This window comes from Cavia porcellus, unplaced genomic scaffold, assembly GCF_034190915.1.
Source record: "Cavia porcellus strain 051 isolate PalLab524CR breed Dunkin Hartley unplaced genomic scaffold, mCavPor4.1 scaffold_8, whole genome shotgun sequence".
NCBI lineage: Eukaryota > Metazoa > Chordata > Mammalia > Rodentia > Caviidae > Cavia > Cavia porcellus.
In genome coordinates, this window is record NW_026947491.1 from 25392279 (window position 1) to 25414962 (window position 22684).

Consider the following 22684-nt stretch of genomic DNA (forward strand, 5'->3'; position numbering starts at 1 on the left):
TTATATGTTAGCGCTGCCTATCCCACAACCTTTTTGAAATCCTTGCCTAATGTGTTGCCAGCACTTTTGCATCCTTGCATAAGTAAGAAAAAGTAGGAAAGGAGGCTGGTAGTGTGAACGTTTCATATGTCTTATAAAACTCCTGATGTCCCAGAACTTACAGCATTTCCAGGTCATTCCAGGTACTTTGATGTTTTAGGTTTCCCAAAATACACCAGCAGGTACCTCCAGTACTCACCCAAATTATTTAAATTTTCTTTTGAGAAGAAGTTTACTGGGATTTGAACCCAAGGCCTTCTCACTGAGTTATATCTTTGGCCATTTTTTATTTATCACTTTGACAAAAGGCCTTACTAATTTGTTCAATCACCTAGGTTGGACTTGAACTTGCAGTCCTCCTGCCTCAGGCTTGAAGAATACTATAATTACAAGTGTGCACCACCGTACCCAAATAAACTTTTCATATCTTTCAGGAGAAATTTCTCCTGTCCTCCTATCAAAGGGCCACTCTGCACTTTTGTCTGCAGTTACTCAGTACTCTCAGATATTCACAGCAACTTTTAGGTCAAGCAAAAGAAACAAGTTCAGAGTGATTCTATAAAGAGATGAGGTTTTATTCCCACTAGATATTTAAAGACTGAAAAATACAGACACATTTAAGAAATAGTTTTGCACTTTAGTAAAGCTGATTCCTATTAGGAACCTGGTTAAAATGTAGGAGGTTAGAATATTCTGGATAAATGTAGAAAAAGCTATTTTTTTTTTTTTACTTTAGAAAACAATAGATAAAAATGCACTGGAAGAAATGATAATGCAAAGAAGGGAGACCTCTATGTAGTGGGGTACATCATAGCAGCCTCTTCCTAGGAAGTGTTCATGTCCTCATCCTTATGTGGCAGGGTGGAGGCTCCAGCTCGATGGAAACAGAAACCATTCTGAAAAATGCAGGAACAAGCGGAGCAAGGAGCAGCAACCTTCACTGGAAACAGCAGGGATGAAACACCAGATACAGGGCTCACTCTTCTCCACTAACAGGTGCACTTCGTAAAACTTGCTAAGTTCCAAAAAAGCTGAAGGTCAGGTCAGAAAGGCTGAGGCGCTGCCTCAACTCATAGCGCTTCCAGCCCAAAGCCATTGCAGAGGAGTGAGTCCATAAAGCACACAGGACATACACTGTCCTGCTTACGATGTTCAAACCAGATGTGACCTGAAGTTTAAAGAAATCTCACCTCCACCTCAGTTCCACTGGATCCTAAACAGGATGATGTGATTCCCTTTTCCCTGACTGTTGGCCAGAGGAAAGGGTTTGTTTACTCTCTTTAGAGAAAAGCAACTTACTCTGGTCTCTATGATTCCTTTAAATACAGTATTCCAACATAAATTACTATGAGATAGAACTCATAATATTCTCATAGGCAAGAGAAAAAGATGAAGTTTGTTTTACATTTATGGTTAATTTTCAGTTGATCAATATAAATAGCCTGTTTGAGTAGATGTTTGAGTTCACAGGCAAGCTCTTTAAAATAACTTACAAAAATAAACAAATAGCCTTTGCAAATATGCTAAAGCGGCTAGTGGATTTCTATAATGGCCAATGATATTTAACATTTTTTTCATATATTAATATATATGTTAATTTGATTTATGTATGTTAATGTGATTCATTTATACTAGTTTTTCTTAGTATTTTGAAAAGAAAGTTTTATGTGTTTTAAAGAAAATCTTTTTTGTGTATGTCTTGTACTCTGAATAACTATTTTGAAGATGATACACAGTGTATTAACTGTTCTTATTCTCTTATTATTTTGTTAAGAAATTTTGTTGGACTTTTTCCTAAAATAAAAAGTTAAAAAAATTAAACAAAATGGATTCACTATACATATTTCAAAAGAGAAGAAACATTAAGAAGATAATGAGGCTGGGTGTGGTGGCACATGCCTGTAATCCCAGCACTTGGGAGGCTGAGACAGGAGAATAGCCTCAAATTTGAGGCTATCCTTGGCTACATAGTGAGTTCAAGGCCAGCCTGGACTACACAGTAAGGTTTTGTTTCAAAAAGACCAAGGAGATAATGAATCAGAAGGCTGTAAGGAGAGGGGAGAGTAGGAACCGTAGAGACTTTTCTGAAGAAAAGAGAACTGAGTAGAACAATAAACGGCAACCTTAGTTAGTATGAAACATTAAAAACTGAGCCCAGTTTGCACTTCATGAGACCCTTGGCTATTTTTACAGGAAGCTGAAGGCTCAGAAAGGCAGGGAAACTCCCATTAACTAAAATTTCCAATTTCCTATGTGCTTGGTGGTCACAGAAGTCCACAACAAAAAATAACCTGTGAATCCAAAGACATAGTAACAGAAATTATCCCAGTGGAAGCAAGGAGAAAAGAAAGGAATGTAAGATAAAATGAAAGAGAACAAAGAGGCACAGGATAGAGTATAAAATAACCTAACATTTTTGTAATTGAAGTTCCAGAAAAAGAAAAGAATAGAACAGGAAAAATATTTGAACAGACACCATCAAGAATTTTACAAAGCTGATTTCAAAACTGTAAACTTTCTTATTTACAAGTACTAGGTAATTGTATCCATCAGTGTTGTTAAGGCCAGGTTTAATGCAGCACATACAAATATCAAGCATTTATAAGGCTGGGTTTGCAGTGGCTGCCTGCAGGCCGAGTGTGGCAGGAGGGCTGTCTGCACTAGGGATCAGTCCCCAGTGGAGGCCTGGATCTCCGAGTGGGGTCCTGTGGATGTCACATGGGGAGGCTGAAGGTCTGTGCTGGAAGCTAGGAGACCAGTCCAAGGTGAAGGCGAAGGCTGCAACTCCCTCCAAGAAACAAGCTATCCTTCCTTCTAGGCCTCCTTTTATCCATTCAGGTGTTGAGCTGCCCTAGGGCCAGTCTTCTGCCTTCAGTGAATTCCCTCAGCCGTGCCCACAACTCTGCTGACTCAGTTGCATGTTTCTCATCAAGTTGATGCATCAGTTAACTATCACAGTAATGCCAAGCAGGATAAGTACAAAGAACATGACACCTAAAAAGGTGGAAAGAAAAAGCTTAAGAGTGTCTAGAAAATGAAAAAGCTATATTCAGGGGAACCATTATAAGAATAATGGGTGTAAAACAGTCAAAACCAAAAGAGAGTGCAATGGTATCTTTAAAATGCAGATATTAAAAAACTACCAGCTTAAAATTTTATACCAATAGTAGGTATTATTTTACTGGCCCCAGGTTTGTAGGAGTATTAAATATTCCAAAGCACTACAATAGTTCCTGATCCACAGTAATGAATGAAAAAATGCTCTTTTTACATAACGTAAAAACTACAATTGGAATTGTAAATTGCCACAATTTCTTTTGAGAAAAAAATTCTAGAAGCAGATAAGGCAACATCAAATAGTGTGGTATAGCTGGTATCTGTTTTCTTCCTTGTACTTTTCTATAAGCAAAAACTGCTGCTGTTAGTAAAATGGGAGGAAGGGCCAGGCATGTAGCTCAGCAGTATAGCACCTGCCTGGCAAGCACGAGGCCCTGGGTTCAATTCCTGGTACCAGAAATTAAATTAATTAATTAATAAAATGGGATGACTCTGAGAGAAACTACTCTCCAGGAGAGAGGTGACTGGTGAGGGTGGCACTGGGGTCCTCTACAAAGAAGCTCACACCACGTGCATGTGAAAATCTTCCCATAGCACTGCTTAATATATGGGTCATAACTAAGTAGGCAAAAAAAAAAAAAAAGGAAAGCGAATAATTAAAATTTGATCCAGTTTAAATCCCAAAAAACTCAAATTGGATAAATTTGCATAAATATGAGTAATTCTGCAAATACTTATGTCTGTGCGGAAATCAGCACTTTCAGTTTCCAAACACCTGAAGAAAGAAAATAATACATCTTTTGTTTTTCTTTATCCTAAAAGCTTTAGTGTTTCTTTTTCTTTTGTAATTTTATTTAAGGAGAAAAAGAAAAAAAAAAGCAGAAAAAGGGTACAAGTTATACAGAATTTCAGAAAAAAAAAACAGTAGGAAATCACTAGTTAATGGATTACATATTGTCATCTTACAAGTTACAAAATTAAAGCTTATATAGTGGACATTCAAACAGTGAGACCAAACAGTTCTGTTCAGTGATCGAACAAAACTCAGTAATATCATTGTCTATCTTATACACTTAGATATACATGCAGTTATACCATTTAGAGCACTTTCTTTTCCTCTCTTTTGTACAATAACTATTACTTTGGGTTTTATTGCTCCCACAGTTCTTATTATTTTTTTGGAAGAGAGTAAAACCAAATGTGACATAACAGAACAGAGTCGGTCAAATCAAAAGGGTGGACATAATAGATAATATAAAAACATAATACAAGGTGATCAACAGTGGTTACCATGATGCCTCCCATTATCTCTAATAGAAATGCCTATATCATCAGTTATAATAAAATTGAACAAAGAACAAAACATAACCAAAACATTGGAGATATTACAGGTCTTCAAAAGTAGATAACAGTCAACCAGAATGGGCGTCATAATGAATCCCACTATCTTCACAGCTGTTGCCTATACTTTCGAACCTGGTACTATCAAGCAAAACAGAATAGAGGAACGTCAGTCTAAACAAGATGGTGAGAGCAATACAGGGCTTCAAATCACGTTAATAGTAAATCAAAGTTGGTTACTATAATATATCCTGCTTTTTTAAATTTATTTTTCCCTTAATTAAAAAGATAAAAATAAAAAAATAATTAATGAAATGGAGATTGAGATAAAAGAGGGCATAACAACAAAACAGCTCAGATCAAAACATAACCATTTAAGCAAAATAGTGTTTCACCACAAGATAATTCTGACATAAAAGTAGTTATCATATTGTCTCTTTCCTTGAAATCTTTGAGTATAACTTCGTATACTGTAGCATCAAATATATCAAAACAAGTAAAACCATTCAAGAGAATGACAGTATTACAGGGTATTTAGGATCAACTAACAGAAAATGAACAATGGTTTCTGTATAATCTCCTTGTCTATAAAAGTTTTGTTTATACTATCACATATAATAAAATCCAATAAGATATATAGCTTTAGTGTTTCGAGTATTCAGATACAGAAAACTTCTTTTTAGATGTTGAAAAACCAAATGAAAAAGAGAAGCACTCAAGTAAAATTTAGAAACCTAGAAGTCCAAAGCATTTAAGAGCAAATCTTTCATTGTGGCACTTACTACACATTACAAAACTGCAGAGTTTGAGCGAAGAGTGCTTGAAGCTCCTCACCCATGCATGTGATAAAGGATCAAAGAGAGCCAGGGAAGTCACAGTGCTAAGTAGAAATGGAGCTGAGGCGGGATCCAGGGCTTTGTGGACCTTAGTTTAGTTTTAATGTGCTTTGGCCTTGTCAGTCTTTCTGTACGGATTTCCCTGAATGGCTCTGTGCCAGCCTCTCTAATAGAAGATTTTCCTCACTAATGGATGTCAGTTGAAGATTTCCAGCAATATCAAAACTTTGTGGGACTATAATGGAAGGTAGAGACCAGTTTTTCCTCATAAATCAAAAGTTCTAGAAGCCCTGTGAGTAAAAGTCTTTGAGTACATGGGAAAGATTTTAATTTGCAGTAACCCAAAAGGGAGGTTGAATTTCTCATAAATGATGTGAGACATTTCTCTATTAATTTGATGGATGAACTTGACATTAGTATAGAGATGTATTGAGCTTAAAGTCAAAGACATTTTACTATTCATGTATAGTTCCTTCAGGAAAATAGTGATTTGCCTATTTCAAAAGTAAATTAAAAAAAGTATAATGATTCATATCAATGTACATTTCCTCCTCTACTCATTAATATTTTTTCTCTCTCATCACCTCCATTTCCTAATTAAAGTTTCTGGAATCTGATGGGTACATTATCAGAACTATGTGATTGCCTTCAAGTGGAAAAATACAAATATCATGACTTTTTAATTCTTCTCTCCTAGTATGAATATTTAAGCTGAACTGTAATTTAACTGATTCAATACCCCACATTTCATTCCTATTTTTGTCTTTCCTGTTTGTCAAATGATTTTAAACACTTTCTAAATAGCCTATGTCATATCAGTTTTCTACTTCTATTTAATCCTGCAGCCAGGCATGATTCTAGATGTTTAAGACTTACTATTATTATTGTTATTGTTATTACCACCTGTGGTGGATTAACTGCCAGCACCTTGTAACACCCAGCTGAACTGAATCAGCTGAACTGAATAGTGCTGGTTGTGGAAGGCCCACCTGAAAATTGTTGCCAACAGTATAAAAGGAAAACTGGAGGGAAAGATGGTGTGCTGTTGATTCTCCTGGAGGCTTGTCACACGGGCTCTCCTGATGTGAACTCAGCTGTTCCCATGGTCTGAGGAGCTTGGGTCCTCAGTGTTGCTGAGGATTCCTGTGATACTCTGTGGGGGATTCTGGTCCTCACCTTGAGCATCACTTCCTGGCTCCAGTGCACATCCTTCAGCCTGCTGGCACAGATTCTTCATCCTGCTGGCACAGACTTACTATCTTCCACCACTGCCCTTTGGGTCTTTCCAGTGCAGGTCCTTGACATAAACTTTCATAAGACATTGTCATAGGCTCTAGGCCTCCAACTGAACTGGTGAAGGACATTACCATGGGATCCAGGCCCTCAAATGGATTCTTTGGGTCTCTAGAGTGTGGACAGATCTCCTGCACTCTTCCGCATTTGACATTTTAGGTGAATATTATAAAATCTGTAAATTGTGTATCCCATATTAAATTTATTCCCTTTCAAACCGTGACACCACCAATTCCAGAAAATATGTATGCATTGGAGCCAAACTGAGTTGACCTAATGAATGGTACAATTATGGCTGATGCCCAAGAAAGTATTGTAAAATTTTTGTTACTGCTTTTTCAGTCTTCATTCCTCACCCTACTATCATAAGAAAGTGTTCTTTGAGCATCATGGACTCTTCAGGTCTTTTTGAATGTATCTCTATTGCCCTATGTAGAGAATTTATAAGATTTCAATCATGGTATTTCAATTTTTTTATTATTAAAATGTTCTGATTAATACTTTTTTAAGTAGCAAAGAGGACTTATTCAAGGATGTTACAACAGGGGAGAGACACTGAAATCAAATCTGAATTGGGTGAGTGGGGAGTAGGGAGAGCCAGAAGGGAGAAGGTGAAAAGTGACTAAGAAGGGGGCCCGATATCAAGGGGGATGTAGGAGAGAAGCTTGATTAGAGATCAGAGATGGGGAAGATTCTCAAGGAACTTGCTTGGCAGACCAAAACCAAGTTCAAGGCCAGGAAGGGCTTAGAGTATCTTGACTAAAGTTTAGTCAAGGAAAATATCTAAATCTGAGTTCCCTCATTTTAAAGGCCTAGTGAAGAATGTTGGGGGTTCTTCTGTGGCCCTGAAAATAATTCATCATTATTCATCTTACCTTTATCAATGACCAGTACCAGCTCTCTTCATTTGAACAAAATCTTGTCGAAGAACCATACCTGGACAGGTTATTTCAAAGGAGATCTAGGGAGTCTGATCAACCTCAGGAGGATGGAAACACTGGTTATATTTGTATTATGCTTATTATTTGCTCAAGCTTGTCTGGAATCATTTACGTAAATTAATTCCTGTAGTCTTCCCTAGAGTCCTCTGAGAGAAGTCCTGTTATCTACATCTTGGGATTACAGACAGGGAGACATGGCTATTACATGGCTATTACAAATGTGGTGCATAGGTGTGTCAGGATTGTGACTGAAACTTAAGCACCTTGAGTCTTGAGGTGGTATCTCAAGCAAGACACTGCTTTCCTGTGTCTAAAAAATCTTTTCTCTTCCCCCTCCCTAAGCAAGTGCCTAGAAGTGGGTAGAGAATAACAGGGACTGGAAGTATACTTTAGCACATTACATTTGGAACTCTATTTCCAAAGCCTACTGGCATATTTAACAAAGCAGACCATCAGTAATTCCTGTTGTTGATTAAGTGACTGATTGAATGAACAGGATGACTGTGTATTCAGCCCCTGATTGCTAAAGAAATAAATGAAATTCTCTTTCCCAAACTTGGGTGTTCTGGGAAAGGCGCCAGTGTAGGGTCTGTGTTGCAATCCAATGATGATTGCAGGTGTCCACGGGAAACCTGGCCCATCAAATCTTCCAGGTACAAATTGTGGAGAGCTCACCTCCAGCCCAGGGATAGAACAGTGTGACGAGCTCTTCTTTTGGAGGTTCGGGAGCTCCCTGACGCAAGGCTGTGAGATGCTGTGAGAGCCAGACTCACTGCTCTTCAGATGTGATTTAAATTCCACCAGATTTCCTGCTCAGCTCTTATTCATTACCTTCTGGTGTTAGAGAATCTCCAAACCAGAGAAAGAAGACAAAAGGTAAGAGGAAAAACAGTGAATGGAGTCTTGTCTTCTTAAAGCTGTATTCTTTATGAAGTGACAAAAACTGAATCAGTCTTGGGGTGAGAGACTAGGCTTTTGTATCTCATTTACACTTTTCCTTGGTTGCCACTAGAGCTCAGCAGAACTCATTTATCTTGCGAAATCGATGACTAACTTTCTGTGAAACTGAATCAAGAAATCTGTAATGTTATATACTGGTTAAAAATGAGGACTTGAATACTTGGTTCACCGTGTGCTCTGAAGTCCAAGTCAAATAATTGTTGCAAGTTATTTAAGTGTTTGTATAATACCAGAACTGTAAAAGTTCACTATGACTGTATGGCATGCCAGACTGAACCTTTTTTCTTACAGGGAACAAGGGTTGAGTGGAGGAGATAGTCCTTTCTAGTAGGATCTGACATTCACTTCTCCTGTGAGTACAAACATAACCATATGTCACTTTGGCATATCTGCTATTTATGGTCTAAGGTAATATATGTAGTCTAAGTCTTTGGCATATTTATAGTCTAAGGATTCCCACATGAGATTCAAACATAAAGGAGAAGGAAACTTGAGAGCTCCAGGAAAGAAAATCATTTTATTGAATTTGCCTAGAAAAATCAATTACAAAATGAAATTTTAGTTTCATACTCAGGGTGAAATTATACATTCCAGCTTTGTTTGCCAGTAAATTGTTTTAGCTCTTTTTTATTAATTAATCAATTCCCAAAAAACTAAGAAAACTGATTGTTGTAATTCCCTTGGGTCTAGTAGAATTGGGTAAACATTTCACAATTCCAAAAGCATTTCATCTGTTTGGGTATTGTTTTGTTTTCTTTATCTGGCTTCTCCATGAGCCATGCTTAAAGCCTGTACGTAACAGATCAGTGACTTATGAAACTTAGCTCTGCTTTTAAAAGATATTGACAGCGTATTTAAATTTCAAAGTAGAATTAATGCAATAGTTTGAAAGATACTTGTTACACAAAGAGTCACCAAGTGAATACTAACTGCTTTCTGCACTATTTGGAGCCAAAGAGATATGAAAATAATGTGAACTGAGAAATATTAGGTTAACTTTGTAAGCAAGGATCTTTAGGACAAGTTGTTTAACTTCTTGGAAGCTCGGTTTTCTTATCTGCACCAGTGATGCTTGCTTGCAAGGCTATAGTAAGGATTAAATGACAGCACTGACCAACAAGACTACTGCTACCATAGTAAGAGGAACGATTGCTTTTACTTTGAGTGTCAGGCCTTCTGCCAAGAGCTTTACCTATGTTATCTCATTTAATCAATGGAGATGAAAGTGCGTGCTCTTCACTCTAGCGAGTACTTCGCAAGAATCTTTCACATATGAGGAGACTACCTGCATCTGGAGACAGATCTTGGGTTGAAATTTTTGGTCTTACTCCTACTATCAGACTTTCACAAAGTACTTATGGTCTCTGGGAAGAAGATTCTTATTGTTAGCTTATGGAGCTTTTTAGGGGTTATATGAGAAGATACATGAGGTATTGCAGAAATTGTGGAATGTTGACATTGTTTGCAATATAGCAAGTGCTGGGCAAGTGTTTCTGATCCTTAGTATTTCTTAGTATTCCTTAGTATTTCTTAGTATTTCTTCTGTTGGATGATATTGTATTAATAGGTTAGGTATCACTCTGATTTTATTGTATAGTTTCTCCTGTGAATTATTTTTGACTCATAGTAAAAGAATTTGGAGAAAGGGGTATAAGAAACCTTGTTTTCCAAATCTATGTCAAAACTTCTGCTCTTGCTTTATTAATTGAATAATATAGGATCTGAGAATCACCTTCAGACTTAATCTGTTGTACTTTCCACTTCTAATACTGAAAGCTCACAAAGTACTTTTGTGGGTAAAGTACCTTTAAGGAGTTCATTAAGAAAAAAAAAAAAATAAAAAGCGCGTGCAGAGTTGTTCTGGGGCAGAAAAAAAAGTTTAAGCTGTAGAAGTCTTTTCCAGACTATTTTGGAAAAATAAATCTATTTATTATGGTAAGTTAGTTCCAAAATGAAATTCTAACCCACCCAAATAATTTCAATTTAGTATTGTAGGGTTGTACTTTTTTATAATCTTCTGCCCATCTCATCAGAGAGTTTATGCTTTTTTTCATTTCACTCTGAAGTCTTGTTTCATTTGCATTCCAGTGTGGAGCCTGTGTATGGAGCCTCTGAATTCCCTTAGCCAAGGTGTCCCAATTCCTGATGATTATTCTACCTATTTTAGGGCAAACAGTGTTACTTTGGGAGGTGGTAGAGTATCATCAAAGTTCCCAGAGATGACATATTTGAGAGGACATAGAACACACCTAATAGAATTTGAAGACTTATTTTACTAAGATGTTTTAAAAATAAGAGTAGAGATTAAAATTCAAACCAAGTGTCCCTTTATCTCTTTCTAGGGGAATTTTTTTCTTTTTAACCTAGATTGAACTCTGGATCTCGCACTTGCCAGGTAGGCACTGTGCCATGGAACCATATCTCTGGCGCTCTAAGGGGATTGTTTTCTAGCTTTGTGAGGCTAGGAGGCTAATTCTTAGAGGACAGAGGTACACACATTTCTGCAGGATGCCCTAGGGCCTGTCATCGTTAAATTTTTGACTTTGTGTTTGTCTAAAGACTTGCTCCTTTATTGATGAGAGCTTAGGGAATTTAAGGAATTTAGAATGTCAATTTTAAAAGGAGTTATTACAGAACTCTGACAAGAGAACTTAAATGAAATAGAAAGACACTGAATATCCTTGAAATAAAACATTGTCCATATAAATGCCAAATGATTTATCCACTATTCCTGATACTACAGTGGTCTTGTATTGTCTGTTCTATTCCTGATGATTAACATTCATTCATCCCTCCCAAGTTTCTTACTTGGGATCAGTATACATGGAATGGGTAATTCTAAATTACAGGTAAGAAATGGGTTCCTTTTCTTTCGTAATTTGCTGCTCTGGTAGCCCAGTTTTCCATGTATTTGCAACATTTGCTCTGGGTCTTCTGTGTAATCTTTTCCATCATTTTGCCATTTAGTCAGGGGTAGAACAACTGTAGGCCTCCAGACAGTTCCATCTAGACAGAATACCTTGTCGATCAATGAAGTTTTTCAAAACACTCTGAAGTGAGAGATTTTAGTGTCAGGCCAAGAAGGAGCTGAAATTGCAGCATTTCTTAGCTTCAGAAAAAAAAAAATTAAAGATGTTTATGTTGCAGTGAGCTTCATATGGCAACTAAAATTTACCTTGTTCTAGACTTGATGCTATAACAGAATAACAGCCAGAAACTATGCACATTTCATTCTTGTACTAAGGTCCAAAATTTGACTTCCAATGTTTGCTTTAAAAGTAGATTTTTGAAACTTACTTTATTAACTTGCATTCTTTGAGTAAAATATTCCAGTAGTCCTATATCAGCCCTTGATATTGATTCATTTCTTTCAGATGAAATAAAATGCAGGCCTTACTAAATATTGGAGTGATTCCTTTGCTTTTGATCTTCTAGAAAGTGGAAAATTATATGTACTTTAACGATTTAAATTTTAAGTAACATTATTTTTAAGTACTGTAGTATCTGAAAAAAATCATGCTGTAAAAATTAATCAATTATTTTCTTAGTGACACAGTCACATTCTTTCTCTGTGACATTCTGACTGATGTTACTGTCTGCTGCAGTACAGATGACCCTGATGAACATTCTGCATATCAGGGTGACAGTCACAAAAGAGACAAAGCAGATTACTAGTGACTTTTTCTTCATGTGCAGAAGCTCAGCAACTGTTCTTCAGTAATTGGGCAGTTTTAGTATTTTTTGTAGATACATTTACAATGGTTGCTTTAGTAGCAACCTCCACCCCCCACCAATGAGTTTTCCCTGAGTGCAACAAGTTGGGCTTTAGCTTACTTTACATCTTGTAGGATAACTCATTTACTTTGGAGTTATAATCATTTTTAATTCTTTGAATGAGGGAGAAACAAACTGAGATAAGATATGAAGCTTTTGAAAGGTACCTGGCATTTGTTTTACTAAAGCCATATAAAAAGCTGAGGTGTGAGACCTCTAGCTCTGACAGTAACAGGCTGTGCAGGGGACCCAGATAGGAACTCTAGCAATCCCATTTCGGAGTCACAGTGTACCTCTTACCATCTCATCTACCAAGTCAAAGAAAACACACCAGAAAATAAATACTTCTGAAGAAATAAAAGAAATTTGCTTGGTTAATTAAAATGTGAGAAACTAAAGAAAAACTGAATCTGATGCTTTGATTCCCTCACTTGTTCAAGAAATCTACCATATTTAGGGCTCTGTACTGAATTCTGCAGAAAGGATAAGCCGGAGCAGGTGGAGCTCTAGTCCTCCCAGAGTTCAGACTTGATTAAGGACATGATTGCAGCAGTGCCTCAGAGTGGGTTCAAAACTACAACCAAGGGGAGAATGAAGAGGTAGAGGCACACAGAAGGCTTGAATTAAGGCTGAGACAGAATGTGGGGGTGCAGAAGGGCTTCCCTGTGAAGCCAAGATTAAAAGGGCATCTGAGAGGACTGGGAGTTGAATACACAGATGCGCTGGAGTTCACTCTGGGCAAAAAGGGAACAGTGATCTTCATGTAGTCTCTCAGCACCTTCAGGCACTGTTCTAATAGCAGTGGGAACAGCAGCAAACAAACTTCTCCTCATGAGCAGTTCTGTTCTGGTCCAGAGAGAAGCTGACTCTGATCAGTAAATATTAATGGTGTCTGCTGGCTGTGAGTGCTGTGAAGAAAGATTGAGGGTGGACTGCACAGGGAGAACAGGGGTGCGAGGTGAGTGTTATATAGGTGGCCCCTGAAGCTCCCTACCAGACCACCTTCTAGCTGACACCTACAAGGAGCAGCAGCCACATTTCCGACTGTGGGTGGGGGCCTGGGCAGATGAAAGAGAGCAGAGGTCAGCACAGGTCTAGGACCAGAAGAATCTGTGGCTGAGTCTGGTGTCATAGAAAGGAAGAAGGTGCAGGGTTAGGAGCTTCAGACTAGCAACAGTACCCTATGCCATCTGTGAGTAGCAAGGGCATTGACTAGAGAGTCCTAGCACAGAAGTGACAGTCTGGCTTTCTTTTGAGAGTGCATGCATAGAGCTCATGGGGCTCATGCATAGAGAGGGACTTGCAATAACAGGTTGCTATAAGCAAAGGTGGTGAGATGTGGTCAGATCCTAGATACACAGTAGAGGTGGAGCTGCTAGAATTTGCCAAGCAATCCGAAATAAACTGAAAGAAGAAAAAAAAAATATTCAAGGATGGCCTCAGCATTTCTGGAATGAGAAACTCGGGGATACAGCTTTGATTTATTTAATGAGGGGAGAAGATTGAGAGGAGCAGGTTATGGGGATATTTCAGGAGTTTGTTTTGAGGCTTGTTAAATTGGGATTCCTCTTAGACACGTGGGGTGTGGCATGTTTGATTACCTGACAGGACATAGTGTCTGAACAAAGCAAGCCACAGAGAACTGCGCTGACTAGTTTGCAGGGGGGCATCTGCAATCCATCTATGACACTTCGGGGTATACTTTGGAAATTTCAGCCTTCAACCCAAAGGCAACAGGAAGTCGTAAAGGGATTATGGGTGTTTGTGGGTATACGATTTATGTTTGCAAATTGGAATTTTACAGTCTGGCAGAGATTAGGGTTGGGGATTGACCTGAGTAAGGCTAAATGCAGGGAAACTTACTAGGAACACAATATTTGGCGGTGAGCTCAGGACTCCGTAGTGGATGGATATGGGGTGAAAAAGTAGGAAGTGTCAAAGGTGAGCCCTAGATTTTTGGTTTGTACCATATGATACACGGTAATTTTATTTACAAATAAAGGAAAAACTGAAATAGGAACAAGTTCAAGGGCAAACATCATAATATTAAAGAGTGATATTAGTCACCTTTTCCATTGCCAGGGCAAAATGCCCACACCAACAGTTTAAAGAAGGACATTTGTTTTGGTGCACAGCTTTAGTGGATTCAATTGATAGTAATCTGGCTCCAGGGTAGAGAGGGCATGGTGCAAGAGTATGGTTGAGAAAAGCCATTCACAGCCTACAATCTAGGAAGCATGTGGGGGTAGCCCAGGGCAAGGATACGCCTTTCCAAGTCCCACCATAATGGCTTGCCCCTGCCAATGTTCCACTGTGAAGTCCTCTCTGGGTTCATCCCTAATAAGTACAGCACCCTTCCAAAGCCCTATCTCTGAATACAGGACACTTTAAGGGGAACGTGCTAGATATATACTTTTTTTAAAATTTTATTTAAGGAGAAAAAGAAAAAAAAAGGATACAAGTTATACAGAATTTCAGAAAAAATAAACAGTAGGAAATCACTAGTTAATAGATTACATATTGTCATCTTAGAAATAGTTGCTCAAGTTACAAAATTAAAGCATATAAAATGGACATTCAAACAGACTGCAAGCAGTTCTGTTCAATGATCCAACAAAACTCAGTAATATGTTTATCTATCTTATACACTTAAATATACATGCAGTTATATCCTTTAGAGCACTTTCTTTTCTTCTCTTTTGTACAATGACAACTACACATTTTGGGTTTTATTACTCCCACAGTTCTTATTACTTTTTTTGAAGAGAATGAACCCAAATGTGACATAACAAAACAGAGTCAGTCAAATCAAAAGGATCATACTGTAAAAACAAAATACAAGGTGATCAACAATGTTTACCATAATGCCTCTTGCTATCTTAAAAAGAATTGCCTATATCATCAGTTATAATAAAATTGAACAAACAATAAAGAACAAAACCAATAAAACCAAAACATTGGAGACATTACAGGACTTCAAAAGAAGATAATAGTCAAACTAGAATGGGCGTCATAATGAATCTTATTGTCTTCACAGTTGTTGCCTTTACTCTTGAACTTGGTACTATCAAGTAAAACAGAATAGAGGAAAATCAGTCAAAACAAGATGGTGAGAGCAATACAGGGTTTCAAATCGAGTTAATAGGAAATCAAAGTAGGTTACTCTAATATATCCTGCTATTTTTTAATTTATTTTTCCTTTAGTTAAAAAGATAAAAATAAAAAAATAAATAATAAAGAACATTGAGATAAAAGATGACATAACAATAAAACAGCACAGGTCAAAACATAACCATTTAAGCAAAATTGTGTTTTACCACAAGATATCCCGACATAAAAGTAGTTACCATAAAGTCTGTTTCCTTAAATCCTTGAGTATAACTTCATGTATTGTAACATCAAACATATCAAGACAATGTAAAGCCATTCAAGAGAATGACAATATTACAAGGTATTTAGAGTCTACTAACAGAAAATGAACAATGGTTTCTGTATAATCTCCCTGTCTATAAAAGTTTTTGTTTATATTATCACATATAATAAAATCCAATAAGATACAACATGTTAAGATCGATGGATACAGAAGAACAAAAGCTTGATGGGACTTAAAAACAAGATGATATTAAATCAGCACTAGCTATTATAATGTCTTGTTTTCTCCACAATAGCTGTTCCTACCATCCAACCTTCTCTGTCTCATTTCTCTTGAGCTCTTTTTCTGTCATTAGTTGTCAGTTTGTCTTTTTCATTTTGCTTTCTGCTCCATTCATTGTGGCCTCTCTGCCACTGTTTCTGGAATCTTGGTATTTTTCTTTTTTTAGAATGTCCTGCAATATTCTCTGTAGAGTTGAATTGGTGGTTGCAAATTCCCCTAGTTCCTCTTTATCCTGGAAGCACCTTGTTTTTCCATCAATTTCTAGGCACAGTTGTGCAGGATATATTAATCTTGGCTGGAGGTTATTATCTTTCAAAGCTTGAATTATTTATCCCCCCCACCCTTCGTGATTTGATGGTCCTTGTAAGTGATCTGTTTCTTGTCTCTGACGGCTTTTAATGTTCTGTTCTTATATTGGATTTCTGGAATTTTGATTATTATATGCCTGAGTGTAGTTCTATTTGGGTTGTAGGTGGCTGGGGTCCTGTATGCCTCATACATCTGAGTACCTTTACCTTTTGCTAAATTAGGGAAATTCTCCTGGATTATTTCTGTGAATAGCCTTTGTAGTTCATCTATTTTTGTCCCTACTTCTTCTTTTATGTTTTTAATTCTTAAGTTATAGATCCTCTTATCATCTTCAAGACTTTGTATTATTGCTGTTTGTTTCCTTGCTATTTTTAAGAAGGTTTTCATTTAATGCTCCCACATTACAAATCTATCCTCCATTTCAGATAATCTATCCTTAGTTTCTTCCAAGCTGTTATGCCAGCTTTCAATAGAGTCTTTAGTTTCCTGGTAATGTCTTTGAACCTGCTTCACGTATTCTATGTTTTCTCTATTTTCTCCATCAAACAATTCTCCCCTTTTTTCTGTTCTTCCATTCCACCCTCTGTTTTTTCTTGGGTGGTGCTTAGCATTTCTCTAACTATTCTACTTATATCTTGCTTTACTTCGTTAAATACTTCACTTTTGAACTCATCTATGAGGCTTCGGAGATATCGCTTTATATCTATTGGTGCCGTGCCTGATATTGCATGTTTTCTGTCCTCATTCTCCTTTGCATTTACCTTTCCTGGATCAGTGTTCTCAGGATTGGGGGCCGCGGACCCTTTCGTGTTGCTCCCTCTTCCCATACTTTTTGTTCCTTCCATACAAGCGTATATAAGAGGCCCAGTTTCTTTCTTTGTCGGTTACAGTTTGTTTGAATCTGCCAGCTAGGCGTTTCCGCCCACTGCAGTGTACTAGGGAGACACAGACCTGGGCAGCCTGTACTGGGCCTGCCCCTCCACGTCAGCCTACAGAAGGCTTCACTGCTAGGGTGCACCACTAGTGCTGGGACCTGGTTTTGGCTGGCCTACTGGGTTTTAGTCCACGGTGTCACCCAGGCCAAGCACTCCCCACCAATCCCACTTGAGAGGGGAACATGGAACTAAAGTCACTGCAGCGTCCTGTTCCAGCTAGTCTGCCCGGTCCTGGAATGTCCTCTGTTAGAGCCTTGTAGTCTGTGGAAGGGTCCCTGTTTCTCTCATTCACTGCATGACTATGTAAGGCTCCCAGCTAGTCCCACTCTCAAGTCTGTTTGCCGATTCCCGCTCTCAGAGCTTTCGTGTCTTTGTCCGTGCTGTGCCAATTCAGATGCAGCAGCGGCGGCAGGAAATTCAACTCGCGGTTTCCAGATGCACAGGTTCCAGCTTTGGCGCTGAGATTTTATTTGTTCAGGTTATAGCACCAGGATTTCCAGTTGGTTTCTCTCAGCTTAGTTCATTCCTGGGTCGGCAGGGTATATCTCCCCCTGCTTAGGACTACTCACCCTGCACCATTCCTGAATTCTAAGCTGGCTATCTAAGAGAGCCTCCATAGCTCCTGTTATCTATCTGCCATGTTCTCCCAGAAGTCCTAGATATATACTTTTAATAAACGCCTTTGTGTGACTGGAGAAGTGTCAAGAAAGTAAACTGTGCACACACTGTGGTCTGAAACTGAGGAGTTAGAGGTAGGCAGAAGAAATTAATTTGGGAGAGACAATCTAATACTGAAAGGAAAGATACTATAGAAAGGCAAGTTGGTGAGCAGAAGAGGATTTGGATGGTCAATCATGTAACTCTTTGAAGCCAGGAGGGGATGTAATTCAGATACAGTCTTAGATATAGCCTCACATACTAAAGACTGCCAATTCCTCTGTTGAGAGGAATGCTGCAGATACAAGTAGAGTTATTTGATCATTTCCCTGATTGACTTATTTATTTAACAAATTTATGTGTACCTGCCATGGACTATATACAATTTGAAGTGCTCACATTATTTTTAAAAATCTTTACCATCAAAAATATCACAAACATGCCAGATTGCACAGGTGTAGCACCAGAACAAATTTCACAAGAGCTGCAAGAGCACTCGCAATGGTAATATGCATACACTTACAGAATGTAGATTTTCAAAAGTTCAGAGCAAAATAGGTATAAAATAATGGCTGTGATGCTGGAAAATAAGGAGGCACCTATCAAGGTAGTCAGGAAGCTCTACAGGACAGAATTTGGATTGTACACATAAGCCCCAGGACGAAACAAATGGAGATTCCAGTGCATGGTGAGAGTCCCAATTATGAACTAATGGTTTGCAATCTTAGGACACAGTGTTTTAAAAAAAATATTTGCCCACCAACTTTCTTTTTGAAAACTAGAGGCTGCACTGTCATCATTTTCAACAAATCCATGGTTCTGCACTGAGGAAACAGCTGATCCAGGTTAGCCCCTGTCTCACAGTGCATGTACACTTGACTATCATTCCAGTTGCAAATCTTCTTGGTTGTCTGTCCTGCCCTACATCCTCATTTCCACATCCTTTTGTGTTTTCTTCCCTTTATGGCTTTTTCTTCCCATTGCTTCCCACATGCCTAATCTTTCCATCATGTTTTAGGAAGAGCAATAATGTTTTACTTTCTTGCTTCAAATGAAGTTTAAATATCCTATTAAGCCACTACTTTTTTTCTGTGTATGTCTCAAATACAGGCTGTTCTTTCTTTCCCTTTTCTGGGAGGTATTCTGCATTCCTTTGTATCTGAACATGCCTCCAGCTGTCTCTTTTCAAGGTCATGCCATATGATTACTTGTCTTCCTAGCATCATTGCCATCCTTTCATCATGGTTGTTTCTCCATATTTTATAAAAAATTGGGTTCTAGAAAGACCATCTTCTGCCTCACTGTAAGCCCTGCCATATTGATATATGTAATCCAACAAATGCACACATCTTCTCAGAGCCCTTTAGCTTATTCAAGTCTAATGATCTCCATATCTTCTCTTTATTGGAAAACTGTTGTCTAAACCACATTACGGACACTGTCATCCAGAGATGCTTTAACTTAGAATCCTGCGTCCCAATGTCTGATTCTCTGACAGTGGTCCGCTACTTGGACAGCTAGGCTTTTTGTGTTATAATCACTGCACTTACGTTTTAACCTCAATACTCAAGTCCTTTACCCCCTCTCCTTTTTCTCCCAGTTTCCATCATTAGTGAGCCTAGATGATATAAACTTTAATCATTCCCCTAAACCATTTTCTTAATTCATATATTCAATTTTCTTGATACCTTCCATACTTTACCTTCAGAATCCAAACCCTTGGGGGAAAAAAAAACCTCTTTAATTTGTAGCTTCCATGCACCTGTTTAAGGCCTACCTGTCCAAGAAGCCCAGATGCTCATGCAGATTGACACCCCTAGTGGTTTCCAGTAGTAAAGAGATGTTCAGTCTTGCCCAGCAAGGTATCATTCTGCCCAAAGAATCTCTGCACCGTTGTCACCCCATCATGGTTTTCTTCAGACCCTGTAGCCCACAATTTTCTGTGTCATTTTTAATATATGACTTCCCTATTTACTTAAAAGGACAATAGACTTAGAAATTATTCTTTTGATAAGTTGTGCAATTATTCAATTTCTTTTTCTCCTTGCCACTCAAAAGGTATGATCTAAAAATACAATGAGTGTTTAAATTAAAAATATTACATAAAAGACACATTTCCATTGGTGCTCCTCACAATCCTCCCCATCACCTTGAGCACTTATCCCATTGTTCCTGCTACTTTTTTGAAGCAGTTCTGAAGTCCTCTTTTATGAAGTGCCTTCAGTTGTGCTGTTGTGGCTGCCTTGATGTTCTGAATCCATTCAAAATGTTTACCTTTCATAGTCATTTTGACTTTGGAGAAGAGCTACAAGTCCCACAGTGCCAGGTCCAATAAATAAGAGGTATGAGAACACATGGTGATGGTTTTATGATCCTGCCTTCCTGTTGGATGGCAATGCACAGCAGCATTCACTGTTTTAGATCATACCTTATAAAGAAACTTATGAAAGAGGACGTCCAGAACTGTTTCAGAAAGTGGCAAGAATGATGGGATAAGTATGTTCAAAGCAAGGAGGACTAATGTGAGGGTATTTAATGGCAAAGTTATCTTTTACTATGGTAAATTAAGAATATTTTCTTAATTCAAACACCGTATTTTTCAATTATCTTTGTAGCTGCATACATACCTGAATTTATATCAAATTAAGATGTCTCTTCTCGCCCAAGGTTAATTCTTCCACTTGGCTCTGGACTGCACTTGCATTTCTCCATTTTCTTTCTGGGGTTATTAGTGTTCTCTCTCAATGATATTGAACCTATTGCTCATTATTAATTTTGTTTTGTATGATACTGTATGGTTTCCTTGGGCTTTTTTATTTATTTTTAGATTTTTTTATCAGTAGAAGACACACTCAAGACTCTCTCACATTTCAAAACATAATTGAAAACAAATCCCACTTTGGCTGACCACTTTCCTCTGTCCTCCAGAGCCACACTTCTGGGAAACGCTGTCTAAGGTATACTCACACCGTTTCCCAGCCTCACTTTCTCTCACTTGCTGACTTCTGTCTCTTCTCCACCTCCAAGGCTGTGGGTCCAGACCCAGATGTGGAAACTGAGGGAAACTTCTCTGCCCTTACTGTGCCTGGTGCCTCTGCCCACTGACAGTGATAATCAGTCCCTACCTTGGTCTTTAGCCTCTGTGCTTTCTCCTCTGTGTCTACTCTTGTTCCCTCTGATCCTTCAATACCTTGGGACACTACCGGATAAACTCACCTAATCCCACATTGGAGTTGTCTCTGGTGTGCCAGTGATCTTCCCGTCCACAATTCCTAACCAAACATTATAGAATATGCAGTTTTCTGTACTTAGATGGCTAAATGCAACAGAGATTTTACATAAATCTTCCCTCATAGTCTGACTTACCAATTTCATTCTCTTCTGTTTTCCTTTGCCAAAGTTAATTATCACTACTACCTACCCTGTGCCTCAGCAGAAAGCATTGCTGCCTCCTGTCCATGCCCACTGCACCTCACCGTCCATGAAGTACTAGTCCTCGCTTCACTGAGGACCTGCCCTTTTCCCACCACTTCACTCCTGTGTTATCACTCAGGCTTTTAATACTTGTCTGCTCAATTCCTGCCATAACCTTTTATCAAGTTGCCTGCCTCTAGTCTTTGTTTATAAGTCTGTTCTCCACAGTACAACTAGATCAGCCTTCCAAGTTTCCAATCTGCTCATATTTCCCTCTTGAATGGTCTTTCAATGGTGCCCTCAGCGTTCAGGATAATGTTCATCTCTTTATATATGATCCTTGATTACAACTGTTACTCTCCTTTCTTCTGTTCAGGGCCTCCTGGTCCCTTCTCAGGCAGTTGATACACTGTTTGCCGAAGAGACTGTTCAGTGACCTTGTCCACAATAACTGCTAAATACCTGTCCAAGTCATGCTGGTAGCGGTGTGCCTTTAGACTGCAATTATTCATTGTGTATTTCCATTGTTTTTCTTATACATTTCAGTTACTCATCATGCACTTGTCATATTTTATTACAATCCCTGTTGTGCATGCTTCTTTCCTAGAATGTGAGCTGAGTAATAACTCTTCAAATGTTTGACAGATGCTAAGCAGGACTCTGAATGGTTTATTTGCATTGACTCATCCAGTCCTCAAAATAACCATTATTTGCATATTACAGGCAGAAATCACATCTTTCTTCATCGCTGTTAGCCTGTGCCTACTGCATTGGGAGCCTCCATAAATACTTCTTGAATAAATTCTTACATGAATGATTCTGTAGTATTTAGGCAACAGGAAAGATATTTGTAGAGAAGCTAAAACACATTAACAGACTAGTAGAGAAATAATGCCCTAAGTCAGAGTGACATGCCGAATAAAGGTTGGAATTTTTTAAGTGCCTATTAGAAAATACCATCATATTTTCACTATAGTGCATGCCGGGAATTCAATCTTTGTGGCTTTTGGTGTTGTGGAAATGTGTCTATTTGTATCTCTTGGTATTTTCCCACAATTCCTTCACACTTAAAAGTTGGCCATTATTGAGCCACTTACACTTATACTTTCTGAAGAGTGTCGTCCACAAAGAGATACACACTGAGAGGTTTAAGCTATGGTGAGAAAATAAATCTGTAGAAAAATATACACATACCAAGTTAGACTTTTTTTGGCTTGAATTATATCTGTCAGCCAGACCGGGATTTGTCACGCATGTTACCTGGTATGGAGTATGGTCTGCCTGTGAACCATTTTCAGAGCGTGGTTACCCAGGCTGGACAGAGCGCTGGGGAAAATGTAGTTCACTCTGTGAGTAAATGAGACAGAAGTTATATTTTTGTCTGGAAATGAAGTACTTCTGTCCAAGAGTACATGGGTTTTCAAATAATTTCGTGTATTATAGGTTGAGTTTTAAAAAATAGGAAATCTTTAT

The 22684-nt window shown here is 38.2% G+C and overlaps 1 protein-coding gene across 7 annotated transcripts in view; it reads left to right on the forward strand.

Annotated features, from left to right (window-relative positions):
* Window positions 1-22684, forward strand: part of Far2 (fatty acyl-CoA reductase 2) — a 145671-nt gene that overhangs the window by 59221 nt on the left and 63766 nt on the right. Inside the window, exons 1-2 of one of the 7 annotated variants that reach the window (XM_063254481.1) lie at window positions 8369-8383; window positions 8759-8819. The exons of 5 other annotated variants lie outside the window; for them this stretch is intronic. The gene's annotated coding sequence lies outside the window, so the exon portion shown is untranslated. Of the gene's footprint in view, window positions 1-8368; window positions 8384-8758; window positions 8820-22684 lie in introns of those variants that run through there. One more of the 7 variants, XM_063254480.1, reaches the window with a different exon arrangement.